The sequence below is a fragment of the Ceratotherium simum genome, chromosome 32 (genome assembly GCF_057802395.1).
Source record: "Ceratotherium simum simum isolate JZ-2026a chromosome 32, ASM5780239v1, whole genome shotgun sequence".
Classification (NCBI taxonomy): domain Eukaryota; kingdom Metazoa; phylum Chordata; class Mammalia; order Perissodactyla; family Rhinocerotidae; genus Ceratotherium; species Ceratotherium simum.
The window spans coordinates 9,703,797-9,728,113 of NC_141931.1; the positions used below are offsets into that span (position 1 = coordinate 9,703,797).

At 38.7% G+C, this 24,317-nt stretch overlaps 1 long non-coding RNA gene across 1 annotated transcript in view; it reads left to right on the forward strand.

Moving 5' to 3' along the window:
* The first annotated feature begins 356 nt into the window (after positions 1–356).
* The window catches only part of LOC147912961 (uncharacterized), a 45,342-nt gene continuing 21,381 nt past the window's right edge, over positions 357–24,317 (forward strand). The window contains exons 1-2 of the long non-coding RNA XR_015549327.1: positions 357–587; positions 11,536–11,603. This is a non-coding gene — a long non-coding RNA (uncharacterized LOC147912961). The remainder of the gene's footprint in view (positions 588–11,535; positions 11,604–24,317) is intronic.

A 24,317-nucleotide genomic window follows, 5' to 3' on the forward strand; every position in this document is an offset into this window, starting at 1 on the left:
CAAACACATATAGAATAGTAAAAAAAGAGACTAGGTCACAAACAAAATTGCAATAAATTTCTAAAAACAGATTCTACAGACCACTCATTGATGAGAATGCAAAGCTATTAATAACAAAAAGATAACTCTTGGGCTCAAGAGGAAAACAAAATGAAAAGTACAAACTACTGAGAAATGAATAAAGATGAGAACACTATATAACAACTCTTATGTATAAAAGAAGAATTCAATGAGATAGAGAGCAAATTAAAAATCAATATACCTAATCAATTGAAAAATAGATAAAACTTTGGAAAGCCTAATAAAATAATCATGTCTGACATTCTCATCAAGAAATAAAGGGGTAGGGCGGAGTCAAGATGGCGGCGTAGGCAGACTCTGAACTCACCTCCTCCCGTGGACACAGCCAATTTACAACTACTCGTGGAAAAATTACCCCTGAGACAGAACTGAAAACTGGATGAGAGGAACTCCTGCAGCAACGGACAATCCTAACTGGGGTAGAAGAGGCAGAGACTCCCTTCTGGAGAGGAAAAACGCCGCCTTCACAAGCCGCCAGCTTCACGGCCGCCGGGAGCAGCTCACAGGTACGCAGCCTCCCTGGAGGCGCGGGGCCCTGAGCCAGGGAGGCCCCCGCTGTGGGCATTTTGTGGACCCGGCACAATTGAGACCAGCAGCATAATATCTGACTTTGCCTGCTACTAAAGCATTGGGTAGCACCCCCAGCAAACCCGGTTCACAAAGAAACTAAAACTGGCTCTTAAAGGGCCCGCGCACAAACTCACCCATTCCAGAAAGCATCCTAAAATCACCAGAAAGAAAGGTGCACAGTGCTTCGGTGACAAGAGACTCACCTAATAGGCCCTGAGTGCATCTCGGTGAGGGGTGAGACCTCTCCAGGGACTGGGACATTGGCGGCGGCCATTGTTGTGGCCTGGTGTGAGCGTGCTGACACAGACGCCATTGGAGTTCTCCCTGAGACCTGCTAGCCCAGGGTCTGCTCCACCCGCTAGAGCACCGATTTAATCCAGCTCAGCCAGGGCAGGCAGCCCACCCTAGAGACTAGCCCCACCCAACAACAAGCCCTCAGGCAACGTGTGGGCCTGCATAGATTGGTGACTGGATTCTCTGCAGCCTGGCAACTGAGCTGACTTGAGCCGGGCAGGGTGTGCACAAGGAGCGGGTGGAGAGTGTGGGGCGGTGGCGGAGTGTGTGGGGCTCCCGCCTTGGAGAGACTGGGTCCGCTTGGGGAGGTCGGGGCACTCACACGGGGCAGGACTGTGTTGACTGTGTGTGTGGACCTGTGGGCGGCAGGGCTTGTCAGCTGCAGAAGACTTGTACTTCTCAAAGACCCACATAGGAGGTTTGCTCCACCTTCCAAAACCTGAAACAATTGGGTGCTCCTGTGCCTGAGGCCAGCCCCACCCAGCTGCAATCCTCAGAGAGCTGACAAGAGACCTAATAGGCTAGAGGCTTACAGCAATTGTAAGGCCCTGAGCCTAACAACCTGCCACGCTGGGGGCCTACTCACTTAAAAGAAATACTGCAACACAAATGTGGTATTAGAACTTACAGCCAACTGTGCTGGGGCTCCCCACAGCTGATAAAGAGACTGAAGGGCCCACAACAACTACAAGCAGCTGAGCATTACAACAGCTGGCCAGGAGCATAACTCAGCCTCCCTGGGCGCCTACAGGGAGAGCAAACAGGCCACAGCAGAAGGATACACGTAGCCCACATAGGGGTCACCCCTGGAACATTGAGAACTGAGGGAAGCACACTGGAAGCCTCCTAAGCCATCACTTACATAAGGTCACCTATCCAAGAGCAGGAGACGTAGCTGACCTACCTAATACGTAGATACAAGCACAGCGAAAGAGGCAAAATGAAGAGGCAAAAGAATACATTCCAAGTAACGGAACAGGACAAAACCCCAGAAAAGGAACTTAGTGAAACAGAAATGAGCAACCTACCCGACAGAGAGTTCAAACTAAGAGTGTTAAGGATGCTCACTGATCTGGGGAGAATAGATGGACTCAGTGAGAATGTCAACAAAGAAATGGAAGATATAAAAAAGAACCAATCAGAAATGAAGAATACAATACTGGAAATGAAAAACTCATTAGAGGGACTCAAAAGCAGAGTAGAGGATACAGAAGAACGGATCTGTGAGCTGGAAGAAAGACTAGAAGAAATTACCCAAGGTGAACAGGTAAAAGAGAAAAGAATTAAAAAGAGTGAGGACAGTCTAAGGGACCTCTAGGACAACATAAAGCGCACTAACATCCGTGTTATAGGTGTCCCGGAAGGAGAAGAGCGAGACAAGGGGGCAGAGAATCTATTTCAAGAAATAATAGATGAAAACTTCCCTAACCTAAGGAAGGAAACAGACATCCAGGTACAGGAGGCACAGAGAGCCCCAAACAAGATAAACCCAAAGAGGCCCACACCAAGACACATCATAATCAAAATGTCCAGAATTAAAGATAAAGAGAGAATCCTAAAAGCCGCAAGAGAATGTCAAGTTACATACAAAGGAAACCCCATAAGGCTATCAGCTGACTTCTCAGCAGAAACCTTACAGGCTAGAAGAGAATGGCATGATATATTTAAAGTGCTAAAAGGAAAAAACTTACAGCCAAGAATACTCTACCCAGCAATGTTATCGTTCAAAATGGAAGGAGAGATCAAAAATTTCCCAGATAAGCAAAAATTAAAGGAGTTTGTCACCAAGAAACCAGTGTTACAAGAAATGTTAAAGGGACTGATTTAAGGGGAAAAGAGAAGACCACAAATAGGAAAAATTATCTATTTCCACGATTAGAACGTAATGGATACAAATGCACAAAAAAGAGGTTGGATATGATATCAAAAACATAAAAGGAGGGAGGAGGGTAGTTAAAGAGTACAGCTTTCAGACAGAGGTCAAACTAAAGTGACCATCAATTCTGTATAGAAGAAGTAAGGAACAGAGAAGGACTACTAAAACACTGAGAAAAAAAAAAAAAAAAGTTAAAAATGGCAGTAAGTACATACTTATCAATAGCTACTTTAAACGTCAATGGACTAAATGCTCCAATTAAAAGGCATAGGGTGGCTGACTGGATAAAAACAAGACCCATATATATGCTGCATACAAGAGACACACTTCAGACCTAAAGACACTCACAAACTGAAAGTGAAGGGATGGAAAAAGATACTCCACGCAAAATGGAAATGAAAAGAAAGCTGGGGTAGCAGTACTCATATCAGACAAAATAGACTTTAAAACAAAAACTGTAAAACGAGACAAAGAAGGGCATTACATAATGATCAAGGGAACAATCCAACAAGAGGATATAACACTTGTAAATATCTACGCACCCAATGTAGGTGCACCTAAATATATAAAGCAATTATTAACAGACATAAAAACAGAAATAGACAGTAACACAATAATAGTAGGGGACTTTAACACTCCACTTACACCAACGGATAGATCATCCAAACAGAAGATCAATAAGGAAACATTGGCCTTAAACGACACACTAGAACAGATGGACCTAGTAGATATATACAGAGCATTCCATCCAAAAACCAAAGAATACACGTTCTTTTCAAATGCACATGGAACGTTCTCCAGGATTGATCACATATTAGGCCACAAAACAAGTCTCCATAAATTTAAGAAGATTGAAATAATACCAAGCATCTTTTCTGACCACAAAGGTATGAAACTAGAAATCAACTATAGGAAGAAAATCAGAAAAGCCACAAATACATGGAGATTAAACAAAATGCTACTGAACAACGACTGGGTTAATGAAGAAATCAAAGAAGAAATCAAAAAATACCTGGAGACAAATGAAAATGAAAATACGACATGCCAGAATTTATGGGATACAGCAAAAGCGGTTCTAAGAGGGAAGTTTATAGCAATACAGGCCTATCTCAACAAACAAGAAAAATCTCAAATAAACAATCTAACAATGCACCTAAAGGAACTGGAAAAAGAAGAACAAACAAAGCCCAAAATCAGTAGAAGAAGGGAAATAATAAAAATCAGAGCAGAAATAAATGAAATAGAGACCAAAAAAACAATAGAAAAAATTAATAAAACCAAGAGCTGGTTCTTTGAAAAGATCAACAAAATAGACAAACCTTTAGCTAGACTCACCAAGAAAAAAAGAGAGAAGGCACAAATAAGTAAAATCAGAAATGAAAGAGGAGAAATTACAACAGACACCTCAGAAATACAAAAGATTATAAGAGAATACTATGAAAAACTATATGCCAACCAATTCGACAATCTGGAAGAAATGGATAAATTCTTAGAATCATACAGCCTTCCAAAACTGGATCAAGAAGAAGTAGAGAATTTGAATAGACCAATCACCAGTAAGGAGATCGAAACAGTAATCAAAACCCTCCCCAAAAATAAAAGTCCAGGACCAGACGGCTTCCCTGGTGAATTCTACCAAACATTCAAAGAAGACTTAATACCTATCCTTCTCAAACTCTTCCAACAAATTGAGGAGGGGGGGAAGCTCCCTAACTCATTCTACGAAGCTGACATTACCCTGATACCAAAACCAGACAAGGACAACACAAAAAAAGAAAATTACAGGCCAATATCACTGATGAACATCGATGCGAAAATCCTCAACAAAATACTAGCAAATCGCATACAACAATATGTTAAAAGATTATACACCATGATCAAGTGGGATTTATTCCAGGTATGCAGGGATGGTTTAACATTCGCAAATCAATCAACGTAATACACCACATTAATAAAATGAAGAACAAAAATCACATGATCATCTCAATAGATGCAGAGAAAGCATTTGACAAGATCCAGCATCCATTTATGATAAAAACTCTGAATAAAATGGGTATAGAAGGAAAGTACCTCAACATAATAAAGACCATATATGAGAAACCCACAGCTAATATCATCCTCAATGGTGAAAAACTGAAAGCTATCCCTCTAAGAACAGGAACCAGACAAGGATGCCCACTGTCACCACTCCTATTTAACATAGTATTGGAAGTCCTAGCCAGAGCAATCAGGCAAGAGAAAGAAATAAAAGGGATCCAAATTGGAAAGGAAGAAGTGAAACTGTCACTATTTGCAGATGACATGATTTTATATATAGAAAACCCTAAAGAATCCACCAGAAAACTTTTAGAAGTAATAAACGAATATGGGAAAGTTGCAGGATACAAAATCAACATACAAAAATCAGTTGCATTTCTGTACACTAACAACGAAGTAGCAGAAAGAGAAATTAAGAATACCATCCCATTTACAATTGCAACAAAAAGAATAAAATACCTAGGAATAAACTTAACCAAAGAGGTGAAAGATCTGTACAGAAAACTATAAAACATTGCTGAGAGAAATTGCAGAACAGACATAGAAATGGACAGATATTTCGTGCTCTTGGGTTGGAAGAATTACCATAGTTAAGATGTCCATACTTCCTAAAGCCATCTATAGATTCAATGCAATCCCTATCAAAGTTCCAACAACATTTTTCACAGAAATAGAACAAAGAATCCTAAAATTTATATGGAACAACAAAAGACCCCGAATAGCTAAAGGAATCCTGAGAAAAAGAACAAAGCTGGAGGTATCACACTCCCTGATTTCAAAATATACTACAAAGCTATAGTAACCAAAACAGCATGGTACTGGCACAAAAACAGACACACAGATCAATGGAATAGAATCGAAAGCCCAGAAATAAACCCACACATCTATGGACAGCTAATCTTTGACAAAGGAGCCAAGAACATACAATGGGGAAAAGAAAGTCTCTTCAACAAATGGTGTTGGGAAAACTGGATAGCCATATGCAAAAAGTGAAAGTAGACTCTTACCTTACACCATACACAAAAATTAACTCCAAATGGATTAAAGACTTGAATGTAAGACCTGAAACTGTGAAAGTTCTAGAAGAAAACATAGGCAGTACGCTCTTCGACATCAGTCTTAGCAACATCTTTTCAAACACCACATCTGACCGGGCAAGAGAAACAATAGAAAAAATAAACAAATGGGACTACATCAAACTAAAAATCTTCTGCACAGCAAAGGAAACCATCAACAAAACGAAAAGACAACCTAACAATTGGGAGAAGATATTTGCAAACCATACATCTGATAAGGGCTTAATCTCCAAAATATATAAAGAACTCATGCATCTCAACAACAAAAACTACCAACCCAATTAAAAATGGGCAAAAGACCTGAACAGACATTTCTCCAAAGAAGATATACAGATGGCCAACAGACACATGAAAAGATGTTCAAAATCACTAACTATCAGGGAAATGCAAATCAAAACTACAATGAGATATCACCTCACGCCCGTCAGAATGGCTATAATTAACAAGACAGGAAACAACATGTGTTGGAGAGGTTGTGGAGAGAAGGGAACTCTCATACACTGCTGGTGGGAGTGCAAACTGGTGCAGCCACTATGGAAAACAGTATGGAGATTCCTCAAAAAATCAACGATAGAACTACCATATGATCCAGCTATTCCACTGTTGGGTATTTATCCAAAGAACTTGAAAACACCAATTTGCAAAGGTACATGCACCCCTGTGTTCATTGCAGCCTTATTCACGATAGCCAAGACTTGGAAGCAACCTAAGTGCCCATCAAGGGACGAATGGATAAAAAAGCTGTGGTATATATACACAATGGAATACTACTCAGCCATAAGAAACGACGAAATCCAGCCATTTGTGACAACATGGATGGACATTGAGGGCATGATGCAAAGTGAAATAAGTCAGAGGGAGAAGGTCAAATACCGTATGATTTCCTTCATTAAGTAGTAGATAATAACAACAATAAACAAACACATAGGGACAGAGATTGGATTGGTGGTTACCAGAGGGGAAGGGGGGAGGGAGGAGGGTGAAAGGGATAATTGGGTACATGTGTGTGGTGATGGGTTGTAATTAGTATTTTGGTGGTGAACATGATGTAATCTATGCAGAAATAGAAGTACAATGATGTACACCTGAAATTTTTACAATGTTATAAACCAATGTTACTGCAATAAACAAAAAATTAAAAAAAAAAAAAGAAATAAAGGGGTAGTGAACAACCAAGTTCATTGTAGTTTTGGTAAAATGACCACCAAGAGTTCTTACCGTACAAGAATATGGAAAACATCTCAACTAGAGAGCACAGATACCAAAACTGATCAATAATAGATAAAAAATTCATTTGAAAAGAAGGAAGGGAAAAGATAATAGTTCACTTAAACTGTGTAACCCTGTAACATCAGATTAGCAAATAAATCTAGCAGTATATAAAAAGAATGACACTAAGCAGGGTTTATCTCAGCAATGAAAAGATGCTATAGGCTTAACGCAATCCCGTGTCTGATGGCCCAGATGGCAACCACTGCAGCTAGTATGGCTTTGGGCACTGCTGTCCCGCATGTGCTGGGCCATGTCATTCCTGGGGGCTTCAGTGGAGGAATAAATGCTAAGCCCTCAAGGCCTGACATCCTGACCACAAGCCGGAGGGAGCCCCACAGGCAAAGCAGCAGCAGATTGGTCCTGGCCACTATGAGAGGAAAGTTTTTGGAGTGTGCCCAGACCCAGAGTGATCTTGATCTTTGTGAGGGTTTCGATGAGTTGCTGAAGCAGGACGGGCTTGCAAATGGATTAACCTAATCAAGAAGTTTCAATTGAAGAAATGGAAAATGGGCTTCCATGACCATGTTAATTTGGCATAAAACCATAATTGATTGTGCAAGAATAAAGTATAAAAGGACCAGTTAAACTTCTCCTCCATTATTGGTAACTTCTTCACTTCAGAATCACAATAGCAGAGGATGTTCCTACTGTAGAGAAGTTCATTAAGATGGTGTGATGTTTGGAGCTGGGCAAATGTTTGTGTGGCCTCCTTACATGAGCTGTCATGATGTTAATCGTGAATTAATGAGAATTAAAATGATTTTCTTCCAAAAAAATTAAAGAAACATAATACATACTCTATGAAACATAGATTATTATCAAAAATAAGTTGTATGCAATAGACTAGAATAGAATCTCCTTTCCCAGGCGAATGACCAGATGTTTTGCTATTTGAAGTAAACAAAAAGGAAAAACTCCTATAGAAACAGCTAGACCATGTAAGCAACTAAATTTTATTTGATGTTACTTATCCCTACAATTTTTCACTTCTCTTTTAGAGCCTTCTTAATATTTTCTTGGGTTGCAGTGTGTTGACATCAACTAATATGGTTTAATGAGCACTTACAGGAAAACATTTCAGAAGTCAGTGAATTTATTAAACCACACCAGAAATTTCGGTGAAAATTTTTAATTATTTCATTGAGCATCATTTACTGAGCCTTATGTTGGATGCTATGAGGAGTCAAAGAGTCACCCTCCACACCCATCAGAATTGTGCACATTAACGAGGAATACAAGGTACACATTTGCACATCATTCAGTCATTCATTTACTCATTCGTGCATATAGCAAGCTGTTTAGCAAACACTTAATCGGAAAAATTCTCCTTGGTGTTGGAAACTAACGATGGATACAACACAGCTCTTTTCCTTGAAAAGTTTACAGTTTAGGGCAGGAAGCAAACATATAAATAATTATAATCCAAAGTGATATAGAGTTGTGCTCCAAGTGTTAATAACAAGCCAAAGTAATAGCAAGTGTGGCGTTTCTATTTTAACAATATGCTACCTCAATATCCCTGGACAGAAGGGCCTTTGTGAAGCAGAATGGTCCTGTAGACAAAAAGAATGTTCAGAGAAATTGCTTTTAGAATCTCAGCTCTGTAGTTTCAGCTGGATGATCTTGAATAAGACACTGAACTCGTCACATCCCAGCTTCCTCGTCTATAATTTGAGGTTGTAATTCCTCTCTCCCTGGTTTGTTATGAAGCTCAAATGAGATAAGACGTATATAGCCCAGATGTCGCAGGCCTGTGACTGCAGAATAAGGTCACATTCACTTTAATATCTCCGTGACATAACTATAAATCTCCAGAAGTCCTCCCCAAACAGCAGTCTCATCTCTCAGGACCTAACCCCAGGACCCTTTACTTTGGAATGTCCAGGAATTCCAGGCTGCCTTCTTAGCCACAAAGATTAGCTTTGTAACTCTCACCTCTCCAGCGGGTCAGAAGGTCTCTGGGCAAGACAGACGCTTACAGATATCTTCCCAATATCTCAGAAGGAGAGCCAGAGCTGGTGCCTTTTTTTCATTCTTGTTCATGGGAAGACTGAGGTCCAAGTGGCTTGGGTTACTTGCTCAAGATCATATACCTAGACTTTGGTGTTTTGGGGCCTAAAACCTCAAGCTTTGGGGTGCTTTCCGTCATAACAAAATAAGGCAAAAATAGGTAACAGAAAAGGAAGAAGAGGTTTTGAGGGTTTGGGGTAGGGTGATGGTGATGAGTATTTTTGTTCTGTTTTCCTAAATCAGTATGCGCCAGATAAATTTAATGATCTCTCTGGAATCCAAGTTTATAAAATAAGAATAAAATTTGAATTGGTTGAAACTGTATATTCAAACTCTCTCACTCAATGCTGCCATTGCCTGTGGAAAATGGAAATAAAAAGTAGCAAAGTATGCATTTTCCAGAGGTTTATATCATTATCTCACGTTTCATTTCTTTTTGGTGTGATTTTGGCAAATATTTATATAGTATTTTATTTGTTTCTCTATGATCTAGATTATAGGACATAGGTATGTATTATGCAGGAGTGAAACAATCAAAAAACAAAAAAAACTGGGCCGGCCCCTTGGCTTAGCGGTTAAGTGCACGCGCTCCGCTGCTGGCGGCCCGGGTTCGGATCCCGGGCGCGCACTGACACATCGCTTCTCCGGCCATGCTGAGGCCACGTCCCACATACAGCAACTAGAAGGATGTGCAGGTATGACATACAACTATCTACTGGGGCTTTGGGGGGAAAAAAATAAATAAATAAAATCTTTAAAAAAAAAAACAAAAAAACCAAGAACTTCAACTATTTCATTCAGTCCTACTTTTAAAACCATCTGTCTTTCCTGAAAATGTGTCAGTGCTTTTTTTCTTCTTCTCTCTTCTAAACCTGTACTGTCAGTATAGTCCCTAGAGTTTCTCAGCCTAGTTAAATTGCTGGATATAGAGAGAACTTTTTTCTTCTGCCTCTATGCCAGTGATCCACAGGGCCAGTATAAATGAAAAGGTTGCTCTAGCAGGATGTGCAACTATGACATACAACTATCTACTGGGGCTTTGGGGGGAAAAAAAAGGAGGAGGATTGGCAATAGATGTTAGCTCAGAGCCAGTCTTCCTCAGCAAAAAGAGGAGGATTGGCATGGATGTTAGCTCAGGGCTGATCTTCCTCACACACACACAAAAAAAGGTTGCTATTTAGTTTTTTTTTTTTTTTTTTAAAGATTTTTATTTATTTATTTTTTTCCCCCCAAAGCCCCAGTAGATAGTTGTATGTCATAGTTTCACATCCCTCTAGTTGCTGTGTGTGGGACGCGGCCTCAGCATGGCCGGAGAAACAGTGCGTTGGTGCGCACCAAGGATCCAAACCCGGGCCGCCAGCAGCGGAGCGCGTGCACTTAACCGCTAAGCCACGGGGCCGGCCCTGCTATTTAGTTTTTACTTAAAATACGTTTAGATTTTTTTGCCCAATTTTGGAGAATTTAAATTGATGTACAATATTAATAATTATGGACTATCATTAGTCTACTCAAGCCCCTGAGCCTCTGTCCCCTTAGTCTCAGCAGATGACCTTGCTTTCTTCTTCACTGAAAAAAAAATATATAGATGCTATCAGTGGGGATTTTCTCCCTCCACTGCCCTCTCTACAAATTTCTCCTCCCCTTCACTTGAGCACTTTCACTTCTGTCTCTACAGACTAGAAGCCCATCCTCCCAGCCATTCCTTGGGTCATATCAATCAGTACTTGATGCTCTCCTTCCCCTCCTTCCTCTGATCTCTCCCCTTTTATGGAGATGCCTCAAAGCAGAGTGGTCAATTCCTTGTTTAGAGAGCCCTGACTCCACCTACCAAAATATACCCAAATGAGGTTTGCTATTGCGAAGACTATGAGGGCAAGAAATGTCCCCGTAAATTTTACCATACTGAGGGATTGCAAGTATTTCAGAATCAGTCTTGTCAGCGTTACTGGTTTTATTTTTTATGAAAACAAACCAACCAACACCCTGAGAATACCGACATGGACAGCAGCTCCTTCCTTTGGTTCACCCGAAATCCCAACCTCCGCACTGTCCCCGTTCTCGGCTTGGTGCCTGGTGACCCTCCCTTCGGTCCTAATTGAATTTTGCTGTTCAACTTCTGTCTCCCCAGGGCACTCATTTCTGCTTGGTTGCTGAACCAGCCCTTCTTCCCGCCTGCACTGTTCCGGCCTGTTCTCTCCCACCCTCACAACTGTGTCTCCTTCATCCAAGGTCTCCCACTTGTTCTTCATCTTGCATAGCTTATCTATTTCTTTTGTGCAAAATAACTAAGGTTTTCATGCATTTCTGCTAATCTTTCAGGGTTAAAAGGACAAAGGAACAAAATATCCAAGAAGTGTGGAGGAGAAGAGACGGAGAAGGAAAAGAAGGTATAGTCACAGCCCAGAGCAAGGTCCAAGGAGTTTGTCCTCAGAGGAGGGGTGGTTCAGTCTTCTAGCTCCTCGGTGAAATTAAGACGGATTGCAAACCAGAAAAATAGAATGGATTCCCCTCTGAAATATTTTCCTTTGATCTTATTTAATAATATATACGTGATTCAAAATGCTACAAGTTAGCAAAACAAAGACTCAGAAAATTTAGCTGTAAAAACTTAACCAAACTTGAAATGCATGAAATTATATTTTACAGTGAAACCCAAGAGAGTGCACATTAATTGTTGTATTTTAATCAGTTTTGACCACTGTCCCTGGTTCAAACAAGGTGTTGTAATAGGATGGTCATGGAAGTTAATACTTTGACCAGAGCTGCTTGTCCCTCTTAAAAAGGATGATGAAAGTGATTCTTTTTCCCTTGGAGTGATTTGGAAACCCAGGACAGAAATCATGGAGAGAATGTATCACCCATCCCTCAATCCAATCAGTGCAGGCACTAGGAAATGAATGAAAACATGAAAGATTTGTAGCCGAGTGTTAAGGATGAAGCCACGACTCAATAAAAATTAGGTGTCAATAATCAGGGATTTCATGGAATTTTATATTTTCTTTTGTATATGCTCTGCAAGTAAGAGCGGTCTAGATTGTTATTAGAATTGCTGACATTTCAGTAATGTTTTTCTAGAATAATAACTAAAACGCATATCCTTTAGCAGGCACTTATTATAGAAACTTTTCTTCCTATATATATACATATTTTGCTTTTTTATTGGTTCTGGTTACATATTCTAATTGGCTAAAAAATAACATAATAAAAAATAACTAGTTATTTTGAAAATGGCAGTTTATAATAATCGAATTTAATCAGGTATATGTTGGTAGACACTGAAATAATATATGACCTGGGAAATGTCCCTAAGACTGAACATTTCTTTAGTTTGTTATTCTGTTGAAAAGACTAACTTAAAAAAATGAACTTTAGATCATGTCCAAGCAACCCAATAATTTTAACTATTCTAGTCTAACTTTTCATTTCCTTTTTATGTGGAATCATGTCGGGGTAATAAGATAGAATTGAGCTAGGAATGAAGGCTTATGTGAGAGGCTGGAATCTACCAACTGATGTGTCCCCACTGGGGAAGCAGAATGCCAGGACCTTATGTGGTGGACAGATGTCACAAGTATTGATTGTAATACCAAACCCAGATCCACTCTGCCAACCATGGGCATCTCACCATTAGTACTCTCAGTCAGCTGCTTCCCTTACCAATATTAACTAGAAATGCCATTTCAACTCTATATATTAAAAATGCAATTTAAATAAATTATTTTTTTCATGATGTTTACATCTGACAAAAGATTTGATGAAAAGATAAAGTAACATTTTCTTGAGATATTCCAGGTACTTTTCATACGACATAAAGCTTCCCCTAAATCCTTGAGATGTGTATTGATATTCCCACTTTACAGTTGAGGAATATAAAACTCAGGATAATGTGGAAGCCTAGGTCTAAATCCAGATTTTTTTGACTCCAAAATCCGTGTTCTTTCATTTACCTGTACTTTTTTCCAAAAGAGAGAAGGTTAAAGCTGTTGACTGAAGAATATTTGGAGATTATTAAATGCATTTCAATTCTGTATCCAATTCTTGTTACTCTTACCAAAGGTTTAAACAACCACAAAACAGCTCCTAACATACCAAAACTCCAAATGCATTATCCTCAAACTGGGGATCTGAATAACAAAATTCTTCTAGAAAATATTTAATGGTATTCTACTAGCTGTGTGAGTAGTAATTCTACTGAGAGTGGAACTGTCTGTGGTCTTGGGTGATGGGTGAATTGCTATGAATGTAGGCTCATGGGTACCTATGAGGATTGGTTATGGTACTCAAACCTGGAAGGCCCTCTACCCTAAACCAGCTCCTACACTTACCTCTGTAGTCCCCTTTTGATTTTGGCATTAGAGCCAGTTAAAAACATAATTCTATCTGGACAGTTAGGTGCGATTACTAATAAGGTATTGTCACTCATTAACACTTTATCTCAATTAGATTGCCGGATTAACACACTCGCCATTTAGTAGGCCTCTCCCAAGAAGTGTGAGCCAAGACTTGTTGGTTTTGAGGAAGAGGTGAAAAAAAAAGAAAAACATTGAGCAAGTTTGGGTAGAATTCAGCGTTGAAAGAAAATTCCTGTGTGAACAGAGACTCATAAAATCCCAAGTAAGATGCCCTTCAATTTTGAATTTTATAGTAAAATAATGTTGCAGATAGGCAAGCTTAAATTTGTTTTATTTTGCCTAGGATCAACTTTGTATAAAAGGTAGGTCAATCAATATGGATTTCTGAAATTTAAAATGTGGAAAAATAGACAGACAAAAACTCCCACCGAAATCCTTGCACAATACCCCATCTTAGTGCACCCATCCTGGCCAAGGGCTGTATGCTAAATTCCACACGCCCTCTAGGGTATCCCTCTGGAAATACAGCTGCTAGTCCTATGCTTATGTTAAGTATTTTCTCTTTTAAGAACAGCATTTCCAGGGCCGGCTCCATGGCTTAGCGGTTAAGTGCGCGCGCTCTGATGCTGGCGGCCCGGGTTCGGATCCCGGGCACGCCCCAAGGCACCACTTCTCCGTCCAACGCGAGGCCGAGTCCCACGTACAGCAACTAGAAGGATGTGAACCTATGACATACAACTGTCTACTGGGGCTTTGGGGGGAAAAAAATGAATAAATAAAAATCTTTAAAAAAAAAATAATAAAAAAAAAAAAAAAAAAAAAAAAAAAAGAACAGCATTTCCAGAGCAGCCTGTGCTTAAAATCTCAGTTTATCCTACAGAGCCAACTCATACTGATGTCTTTCCCCAGGGTTCATACAAATCCATTATTTTACCTTATGTATTTATTCCCGACCTATTCTCAAAAATGGCTTTTAAGAATGCATAAAATTTGATAACATTAGATATGTTAAACTATATTGAATGATAAATGAAAAACAAAGGTGAGGCCAAAAACCATCAATAAATTAGATTAAAATACATATAATAACAACTGACCATCCTTCCATCAATGAGCTGTATAGTTGCTGTTGTTAGTGCTGTCTGACCCCTAGCACCCTGTGGACAGCCGAGCGGAACCGTGCCGGGTCTTTGCCTACCATCCTTTCCTCTTCCAGCACTACATCAGACAACGCTCTGCTGCTATTCACAGGATTTTCATGGCCAACGTTTTCGGAAATGGGCGGCCAGGTCCTTCTTCCTAGTCTGTCTTAGTCCGGAAGCTCCGCTGAAACCTGTCCACCATGGGTGACCCTGCTGGTGTTTGAAATCCCGGTGGCAGAGCTTTCAGCATCCCAGCCACACGCAGCCACCACAGTCTGACAACCCACAGACTGGTGGTGTGGGTCCCTGACCTGGAAATGAACCCTGCTGTAGAATCTTAACTGATAGACCACCAGGGCTGGCTGCTGTATAGTTAGCTGTACATATTTACAGTAATCAGGATAGATTAGGTTGTGCTATGGTAAAAACAATTCCAAAATCGCAGGTGTTTATAACAACTATGCTTTAATTTCTCTTTCAAGTTACAGGCCCACTGCAGGTGAGCTGGAGGCCTGCTCCCCACTCCTCTCTCCAATTTCTGTGCTGATGGAGTAGCCACTGTCACTCATGCTGCCCGTCACTGTGGCAGAGGGAAAGAGAGCTTTGAAGGATCTTGCACTAGCAATTAAATACTTTCGTTACATTGCTTCTACTCACTCTCATTGGCCAGAACTAGTCTCATGACTCCACCCACAAGAGCTGGGAAGTCTGGTCTTCCATGTGGAAGGCAGGGAGCCAGATATAGGTGGCCAGCCAAATGCCCACCACAGCGTTCTAGCAGTCAGGGTGAAAAAACAAATCTGGACAGATCTGATCCATGGTGTTCATGAGATAAAAATGAATATAACAGCTCAGGAAAATTGCGACTATTTTTGATTCTAGGATCAGACAGGAATTTCTCCAGGATTCCTCATGAAAAGGACAATGAAAAACATAGATTACATCATCTTTACAGTGCATTGGAGGCCTTTGTTTATAAGGTCCTTGTATGAGTTTATAACATCACAACATTTCACAATTTGTTTAAAGAAACTCAAGAGGGGCCAAATTATTGTGATTTGGGTATCTACCTTTCTTCCAGACTCTTGAGTGAAGGACATGTGTAAGCATTCCATTTGCAGATCGTGTTTAATCAATTGAGGGGGGACATGTGTAAGCATTCCATTTGCAGATCGTGTTTAATCAATTGAGGGGCAGTGAACACTAGATTGGGTTCTCTAGGAAACTTCTGGAAAAAAAAGCTATTCTTTGCTGTCAGGGGAGAACCAACCCACTTTCCTTAACAACTATCAACAATGGGTCAGTTAATATCCAAATTTGGAAACCAAGGAGCCAACAAGGGCTCTTGCCTAACCATTTCTGGTTAGGCTACTCTTCTGACATGAGCTGAGGGAGAAACTGATATTTGGGCCAACATCCTCCTCAGATGGTTCTGAATTTTCCCCATGATGCAGATAAGTGGTCAATTAAATAATCTCTCAAAGTTCTATTTCACTGCCAGGGGCAAAATAGTTTTAGCCTGAATTTTTTTCCCTTTTTATTGAGATATAATTGACATATAACATTATATTAGTTTCAGGTGTACAATATAATGATTAGATATTTGTATATATTGCAAAATGATCACAAGTCTAGTCAATCTCTGTCACTATATAGCTACAAAATTATTTCTTTTCTTGTGATGGGAACTTTTAAAATCTACTCTATAAGGGCCGGCCCTGTGGCTTAGCGCACCGAGGCACCGCTTCTCCAGCCGTGCTGAGGCCGCATCCCACATGCAGCAGCTAGAAGGATGTGCAGCTTCGGGGGAAAAATAAATAACTATCTACTGGGGCTTCGGGGGAAAAATAAATAAATAAATAAAAATTAAAAAAAATTAAAATCTACTCTCTTAGCAACTTGCAAATATGCAATACAGTATTGTTAACTATAGTCACAAGGCTGTACATTACAACTCCATGACTTATTTATTTTATAACTGAAAGTTGTACCTTTTGACCTGTTTCACCCATTTTTCCCACCCCCAAACCCCCACCTCTGGCAACCACCAATCTGTTCTCTGTATCTATGAGCTTGGTTTTTTCTTTTTTAGATTCCACATATAAGTTAGATCACACAACATATATCTTTCTCTATTTCACTTAGCACAATGCCATCAAGGTCCATCCATGTTGTTGCAAGTGGCAAGATTTCGTTCTTTTTTATGGCTGAATAATATTCCATTATACATGGAATATATGGTAATCCAATATATGGTATGTATATTTTCTTCATCCATTCATCCATCAATGAATGCCATCCATCAATATAGTGTTTTCATTTCCTTTGGATATATTCCCAGAAGTGGAATTGCTGGATCATATGGTAGTTCTATTTTTAACTTTTGAGAAACCTCCATACTACTTTCCATAGTGGCTGCATCAATTTGCATTACACCAACAGTGCACAAGGGTTCCCTTTTCTCCGTATCCTCACCAATGCTTGTTATTTCTTATCTTTTTGACAATACCCATTCTAACAAATGTGAAGTGATATCTCATTGTGGTTTTGATCTGCATTTCCCTGATAACTAGTGATATTGAGCACCTTTTCACAATCTGTTGGCCATCTGTATGTCTTATTTGGGAAAATGTCTATTCAGTTCCTCTGCCCATTTTTTAATCAAGTTATTTGTCTTTTTGCTTTTGAGTTGTATGAGGAGTTCTTCATATATTTTGGAGATGAAACTCTTATCAGATATATGATTTGCAAATATTTTCTCCCATTCGGTAGGTTTTCATTTTGTTGATGGCTTCCTTTGCTGTGCAGAAGCTTTTTAGTTTGATGTAATCTCACTTGCTTATTTTTGCTTTTGTTGCCTTTGCTTTTGGTGTCAAATCTGAAAAGTCATGACCAAGATTGATGTCAGAGAGCTTACTGCTTATGCTTTCTTCCAGGAGTTTTGTGTCTTATGTTCAAGTCTTTAATCCATTTTGAGTTGAGTTTTGTATATAGTGTAAGATAGGGGTACAGTTTCAGACTTTTGCATGGCTGTTCAGTTTTCCCAACACCGTTTATTGAAGAGTATGTCCTTTCCCCATTGTATATTCTTGACTCCTTTGTCATAAATTAATTGACCATATATGTGTGGATTTATTTCTGGGCTCTCTATTTTGTTCCAGCCTGAAATTTTAAAGACAAGTGTAATCAGACCTTCACCTCAGCCCCATTAAAATAAACCACCTTCACAATGCCCACTTTTGAGTGATTCTACTTCTTAGAGGAATTCTAATTCTAGAAGACTCTTTTAAGATAAACCAAATGAGTAAGTCATCCTTCAATTCTGAAATTGTATAATAAAATAATATTATAGACACATTTTAAAAGAATATTGCTTAGGAATTATTTATAAACAATTTAAAAGTTAGAGATTTGTCTTCTAAAATAATATAAATAATAGCTAACTTTAATTAAATGCTTGCTGTAGGCCAAGCAGTGTGGTATGTAAGTACTTCAAATGCATTATATTATTTAATTTTCACTACAATCCTATAAGGCAAAAACTGTTATTACTCCTAACCTATGGATGAGGTACAGTGAGGTCATAGAATTTGTCCAAGTTCAAAGATGCCAACTAGGAGTAGAGCTGGGAGGTTAGACCAGACCATCTAAATCTAGAACTTATTCACTTAGCAACTACACTTTCACCTCTCATGAACAATAGCTTTATTTTTAGAAAAATATAACTATAGCTCTTATGTCTGCAAATAATTTACTAACAGGATCAGTAAGCTGTCGGTTTGCTGAACACATGCAGATGCAGTTGTGTGGCCCGCTCAGAGAGGGCATGGAAGCTTCCACACCCTTTCCCACTCACCTTGTCCCACACATCTCTTCCACCTGGCTGTTCTTGAGTTATATCCTTTTATAATAAACCAGTACTCTAGTGAGTAAAATGTTTCTCCAAGTTCTATGAGCTGCTCTAGCAAATCAATTGAAACTGAGGAGGGGATCCCTGGAACCTCCTGGTCTATAGCTGGTGGTCAGGAGCCCAAGTGACAGCCTGGACTTGCGACTGGCATCTGAAGTGGGGGGGCAGGGGTTTTGTAGGACTGAGCCCTTAGCCGGTGGGATCTGATGATATCTCCAGGTAGATAGTGTCAGAATTGAGATGAATTGTGGGACACCCAGCTGGTGTTGGAGAATTGCCTGGTGGTGGGAAAAAACCCACACACTGGACCTGACAGCCAGAATCCTAGTTTGTCATAACAAAATGCCATAGACTGGGTGGCTTAAACAATGAGAATTTACTTCTCACAGTTCTGGATGCTGGGAAGTCAAAGATCAAGGTTCTGGCCTATTTGCTTCCCTGTGAGGGCCCTTTTCCTGGCTTGTAAACAGCCACCTTCTCACCGTGTCCTCACATGGCAGAGAGAAAAAGCTCTGGTCCCAGCCTCTTCTTATAAAGACACTAATCCCATCATAGGGGCCTCACCCTCATGGCCTTATCTAAACATAATTACCTCCCAAAGGCCCCAGCTCCAAATACCATTACATTGGGGGTTAGGGCTTCAGCATATGAACTGGGTGGGGGCGGAAACACAAACATTCAGGTCACAACATTCTGCTCCTGCCCCGTCCCCCCAATTCATGTCCTTCTCACTTTCAAAATACTTTCTTTCCATCCCAACAGCCCCCAAAGTCTTAACTTGTTCCAACATCAATACTCTTAAGTCTAAAACCCAAAGACTCATCTAAATATACTTTAAATCAGATATGGGTGAGACTCGAGGTAGAATGATCCTGAAGCAAAATTCCTCTCCAGCTGTGAACCTATGAAATCAGATAAGTTATGCGCTTCCAAAACATAATGGTAAGACAGGCATAGGATAGACATTCCCATTCTGAAAGGGAGAAATTGGAAGAGAGTGACTTACATTTCCATTGTGGTATAACTGAGTGATATAAAATCTTTTCTATAGACTAGATCTTTCTGTAGAACAAGGCTCTATAGAGTGGCCAAAAGGGACAGAGAGAAGAGTTGTAACAAAGACTGTAGTGAACAGGACACTGAAGAAGGTAATAATTGCCTATTCATGAATTTTTCTACGGCCAGTCTTCCTATGAAGTCTAAAAATTAAAAAAACAAAAAACAACCAACCAACCAAACAAACAAAAACCTATTTCTGGAAAATTAGAGGAATCTTAAATACAAGAGAGCTTGTGTTAATGGTTACATTGATACGATCTCACATTTCTGTGAGAAATGCCATTTAGAACTTAGCATAGCAGGGTAATATCACCTTTGTACTTCTCACTGCTTCTTCTATGCCTTTGCTAGTAGGAAATTATTCAGGGAGCAGGAATTTGATAATTCTGAAGGAAAATGGAACAATAACCCATGGGAGATATGCAGGCAGGGGGATTATGAGGGCAGAGGCACAGGACTCAATCGTGAGGGCTCCATCTTTGGGGACAGTGCTCCATCTTTCAGGTAACCTAGACTGACACAGAATCAGTATATCCAAGAATAGCTGCTGTAAACATCCAAGTTTGCTTGAACTTTCATGGTTACTGAATAAGAGACTAAAGCAAGTAGGGGAGAGAACCCTAGTGACCTTGATGCTTGTGGTCCATTGGGGATACAATAATCAGATAACTTATACAAGTAAGATTTATAGAACAAACCATCTTGTATGGGGTCTCCTAATATGGACACAAGTAAACAAGATGACGGTAATCAAGGTTTGCACTTAACCTGCTAGCTCAAATAGCAATGAGATGGGTGATTTCCTTCCATGTACTCACCCCTCCCCTTCACATCAGAGTCTATCAACCCTTTTCTATCTCTGAAAGAGGAGTGTCCAAGGGAGTCTTGGCCCTAAGACTGGTCCCCAGCTGGAAGTACGACTTGACAGGAAACTCATGCTGGAGACAGTCTCTCACTCCAATTGCCATCCTTCAACATCCCTATTCCAGCCCCATTCCAAACCCTCACTTGACCTACTTTTTTCAGAGGGCTGAGTAGGTCATTTTATCCCATGTGAGAAAAGGAGCTGCCAGGAGATGGTGATCCTACAACCTAGAATGAGTCCTTTTCGCCTTATATCTGGACTATGTCAATTGCCTTTGATCTCAATGTCCTCTAATTTATCCCGCACATCACTGCCTACCCTGATCTGACAATCTTACTCTTAGAGTATTAAATCCATTTATATTTAATGCAATTACTAACTAATAAGATTTATACCATCTTCCTATTCATTTTTTAATTCGGCCCATCAATTTATGTTCCTTTTTGTTTTCTTTCTTCTTTTAATCAAAATCATTTCTTATTAATCCATTTTCCCTTCTTTTAACACGTTAATTATACATACTTTTACTATACTTTTAGTGTTAACCCTAGAGAGTACAACATTCATTTGATTTTAGTTTTTTGCATTTTTTTCCTTGTAAATTATTTTATTGAGGTCTTATTGGTTTATAACATTGTGTAATTTCAGGTGTATATTATTATATATCAGTTTCTCTATAGACTGCATTGTGTTTTTATGCAATCTAGTTTTTATCCATCAGCATACATATGTGCTCCTTTACCCCTTTCACCCACCCCCATCCCCTTCCCCTCTGGTAACCACTAATCTGATTTTAGTCTAATAAATGATTAATTTTACCACTTCTCCAATACCTCTAGAACTTTAGCACTCTTTAATTCCATTTACACCTCCATCCTTTCTTGTGCCTCATTGTTGTCAAGCATTTTAATTCTCTATATATTTTAAACTCTATACACATTGCAATTATTCATTTGTATAAGTCAGTATTCATTTATATTTACCCAAATACTTATCTTTTCTGGTATTCTTTATTCCATACTCTATTTCCACTTTTCCACCTGAAATCATTTTCTTTCTGCCTGAATAAATCTCTTTAGTTTTACTTCTAATGCAGTTCTACTGATAATAAATTCTTTTAGCTGTTCTCTGTCTAAAAATGTCTTTATTTCACCTTCAGTTTTGAAGGGTACTTTTGCCAACCATAAAATTCTAGGTTGATAGTTGTTTTCTTTCAGTAATTTTAAGATATTCCATCAGCTCTTGTTTCTCCCGTTTCTTTTGAGAAGTCAGCTGTCAGTATTACTGTGGGTCTTTGAAGATAATATATCTTTAAAAAAATCAGCTTTATTGAAGTATAACTTACAGTAAAAATCAGTCATCTTAAGTGTACTATTTAATATCATTTTCCAATGTATGCAGTTATGTCCATCCTCAAAACATTTTCTCATACCCCTTTGCAATCAACCTGCTTTTTCCAATCCTGCCCTCTTTCAACCACTGATCTAATTTATGTTACTATAGTTTTACCTTTTGTAGCATTTCATGTAAATGGAAGCTTAAAAGATGTAGGATTTTATAGCTAACTTCTTTCACTGAGCATAATGCTCTGAGATCTATCCATGCTGATACATGTTTCAACAGTTTCTTTTTATTGCCAAGTAGTATTCCATTGTATGGATTTACCACAGGTTAGTTAGCTATTCACTAGTTGATGGACGTTTAATTTGTTTTCAGTATTGGGCTATTATGAATAAAGCTTCTCTGAACATTCATGTACAAATCTTCATTGGGATATGTGGTTTCACTTCCTTTTGGTCATATGATAAGTATTTACTTAACTTTATGAGAAACCATCCTCCAAAATGGTTGTTACAATTTGCATTGTCACCAGCAATGTATGAGAGTTTCAGTTGTTCCACATTTTTATCAGCATGTACCACTGTCATTCTTTTTCATTTTAACCATTCTAGTGTGTGTAGTACTATTTAATTGTGATTTTGCATTTTACTAGTGACTAATGATATCAAATAATTTTTATGTGCTTACATGCTATTTGTATATCTTTTTTTAAGAAATGCCTGTTCATATATTTTGCCTCCTCCTTTGTAAAACCAGGTTGTTTGTTTTCTTATTATTTGAATTGTAAGAGTTCTTTAAATACTATGGCAATATGACTTTTTTTTTTCTGGGTTCTTTAAAGATTTTCTCTTTTCTTTGGCTTTTAATAGTTTGACCATGATGTTATTTAGGTATGATTTTCTTTTGCTTGTGAGTTTATCCTATTTCAGATTCTCTGGAGTTCCTTAATCTGTAGGTTGGTGTTTTGTTTTAATCAATTTTGGAAACTATTTGACCATTTTCTTTTAGAACATTTCTCCTTTTCCATTTTTTTCTCGTCTTTCCTTCTGAGACTCCAATCATATATATATAGAAATTTTAAACATGTCCCACATATCTCTTATTTCTAATACTCTTTTTCTCTGTGTTCCATTTTGGTTGTTTTCAATTGACGTGTATTCCTACTTGCAAATTCTGTTTTCTATTGTGTCCAAGTTGCTGTGTTTATCTAAACTGCTCTATTCATTTGATTCTTTTTTTTTTAATTGATTCAGATATTCTGGTGAAATTCTCCGTCCTTTCTTTTATTTTCACATATTTTTAAAAACTTATTAATCATGGCTTTTTAAAAAGGACTTTTTAAATTTTAGAATAGTTTTAGATTTACAAAAAAGTTGAAAAGATGTTAGAGAGATCGCATATACTCCCCACCATTTCCCCTATTGTTAACCTCTTACATTACTGTGATATTTTGGTCACCAGCTCTTAGCCCTTCCTCTTTCACTCCCCCGTTATCACAATCGCCCTCTATCTCTGATTCCACTCTACTCTTACCAAGATGGTGGACACTCATGGATTCCTTAGAATACGTTATGAACGCCACTGCTTCAATTCTACATCCCCCATATATTACAGATGAAAATAAGCTTGCTTAAGCATAGGGAGGTTGTCAGTGGCAGTATGGACAAAACCCAATAAGCACTTATTACCAACTCAATATTCATTTTACTAAACAATGAAATAAAGATTCCCAGTTCCACATAAACTTATGCTAAAACTAAAATTTAACTGAAAAGAACTCAAAATTCTGTCTTAATTCCACCCACTAGTTCTCTTACCTGACACATCTATTATCATGGTTAGTACTATTTAAGTCAAAGCCACATCTATGTACTTAGTTTATTAGATCCTGAAGGAGGGAGACTGATTTCAACACTTCCCATTAAAAATTTGCAAAAATTAGCCATTGTTGAGAAAATAGAAGAGGAGAGCAAAAGAAGGACAAACGTATAAATATGTTGTGGAAAAAATATATATGTAGACATATAATTTCACTCATGATTTTCAAATGATCCTTACCATTTAGACTTCCAAAATTTATGATATAAAACAAAGCAAAATGAGACAAAATGAAACAGAACATGTAAAATACTACAACTGGGAAATAGTGTTGACACTCGAAATCAGAGAACTACAAAAAATTTGTTTAAAAATGAATATCATTTGATCAATAAAAATTTGGATCTAGGATAAAGGCCGAGGAAAAAATAAAATCATTTTATTTAGAAAAGAAAAAGATGTTTACAAATGAGTTTATATATCAAGATTAATATATCAACAATAATCTCTTGTTCATTTTGGTGTAAACTGCCTCAAATCCTCTGTGGAATGAAGCAAGGTAGAAAGCATTCAGTCAATGCAACACATACTAGAGATAAAATTTCAGCTGTGTC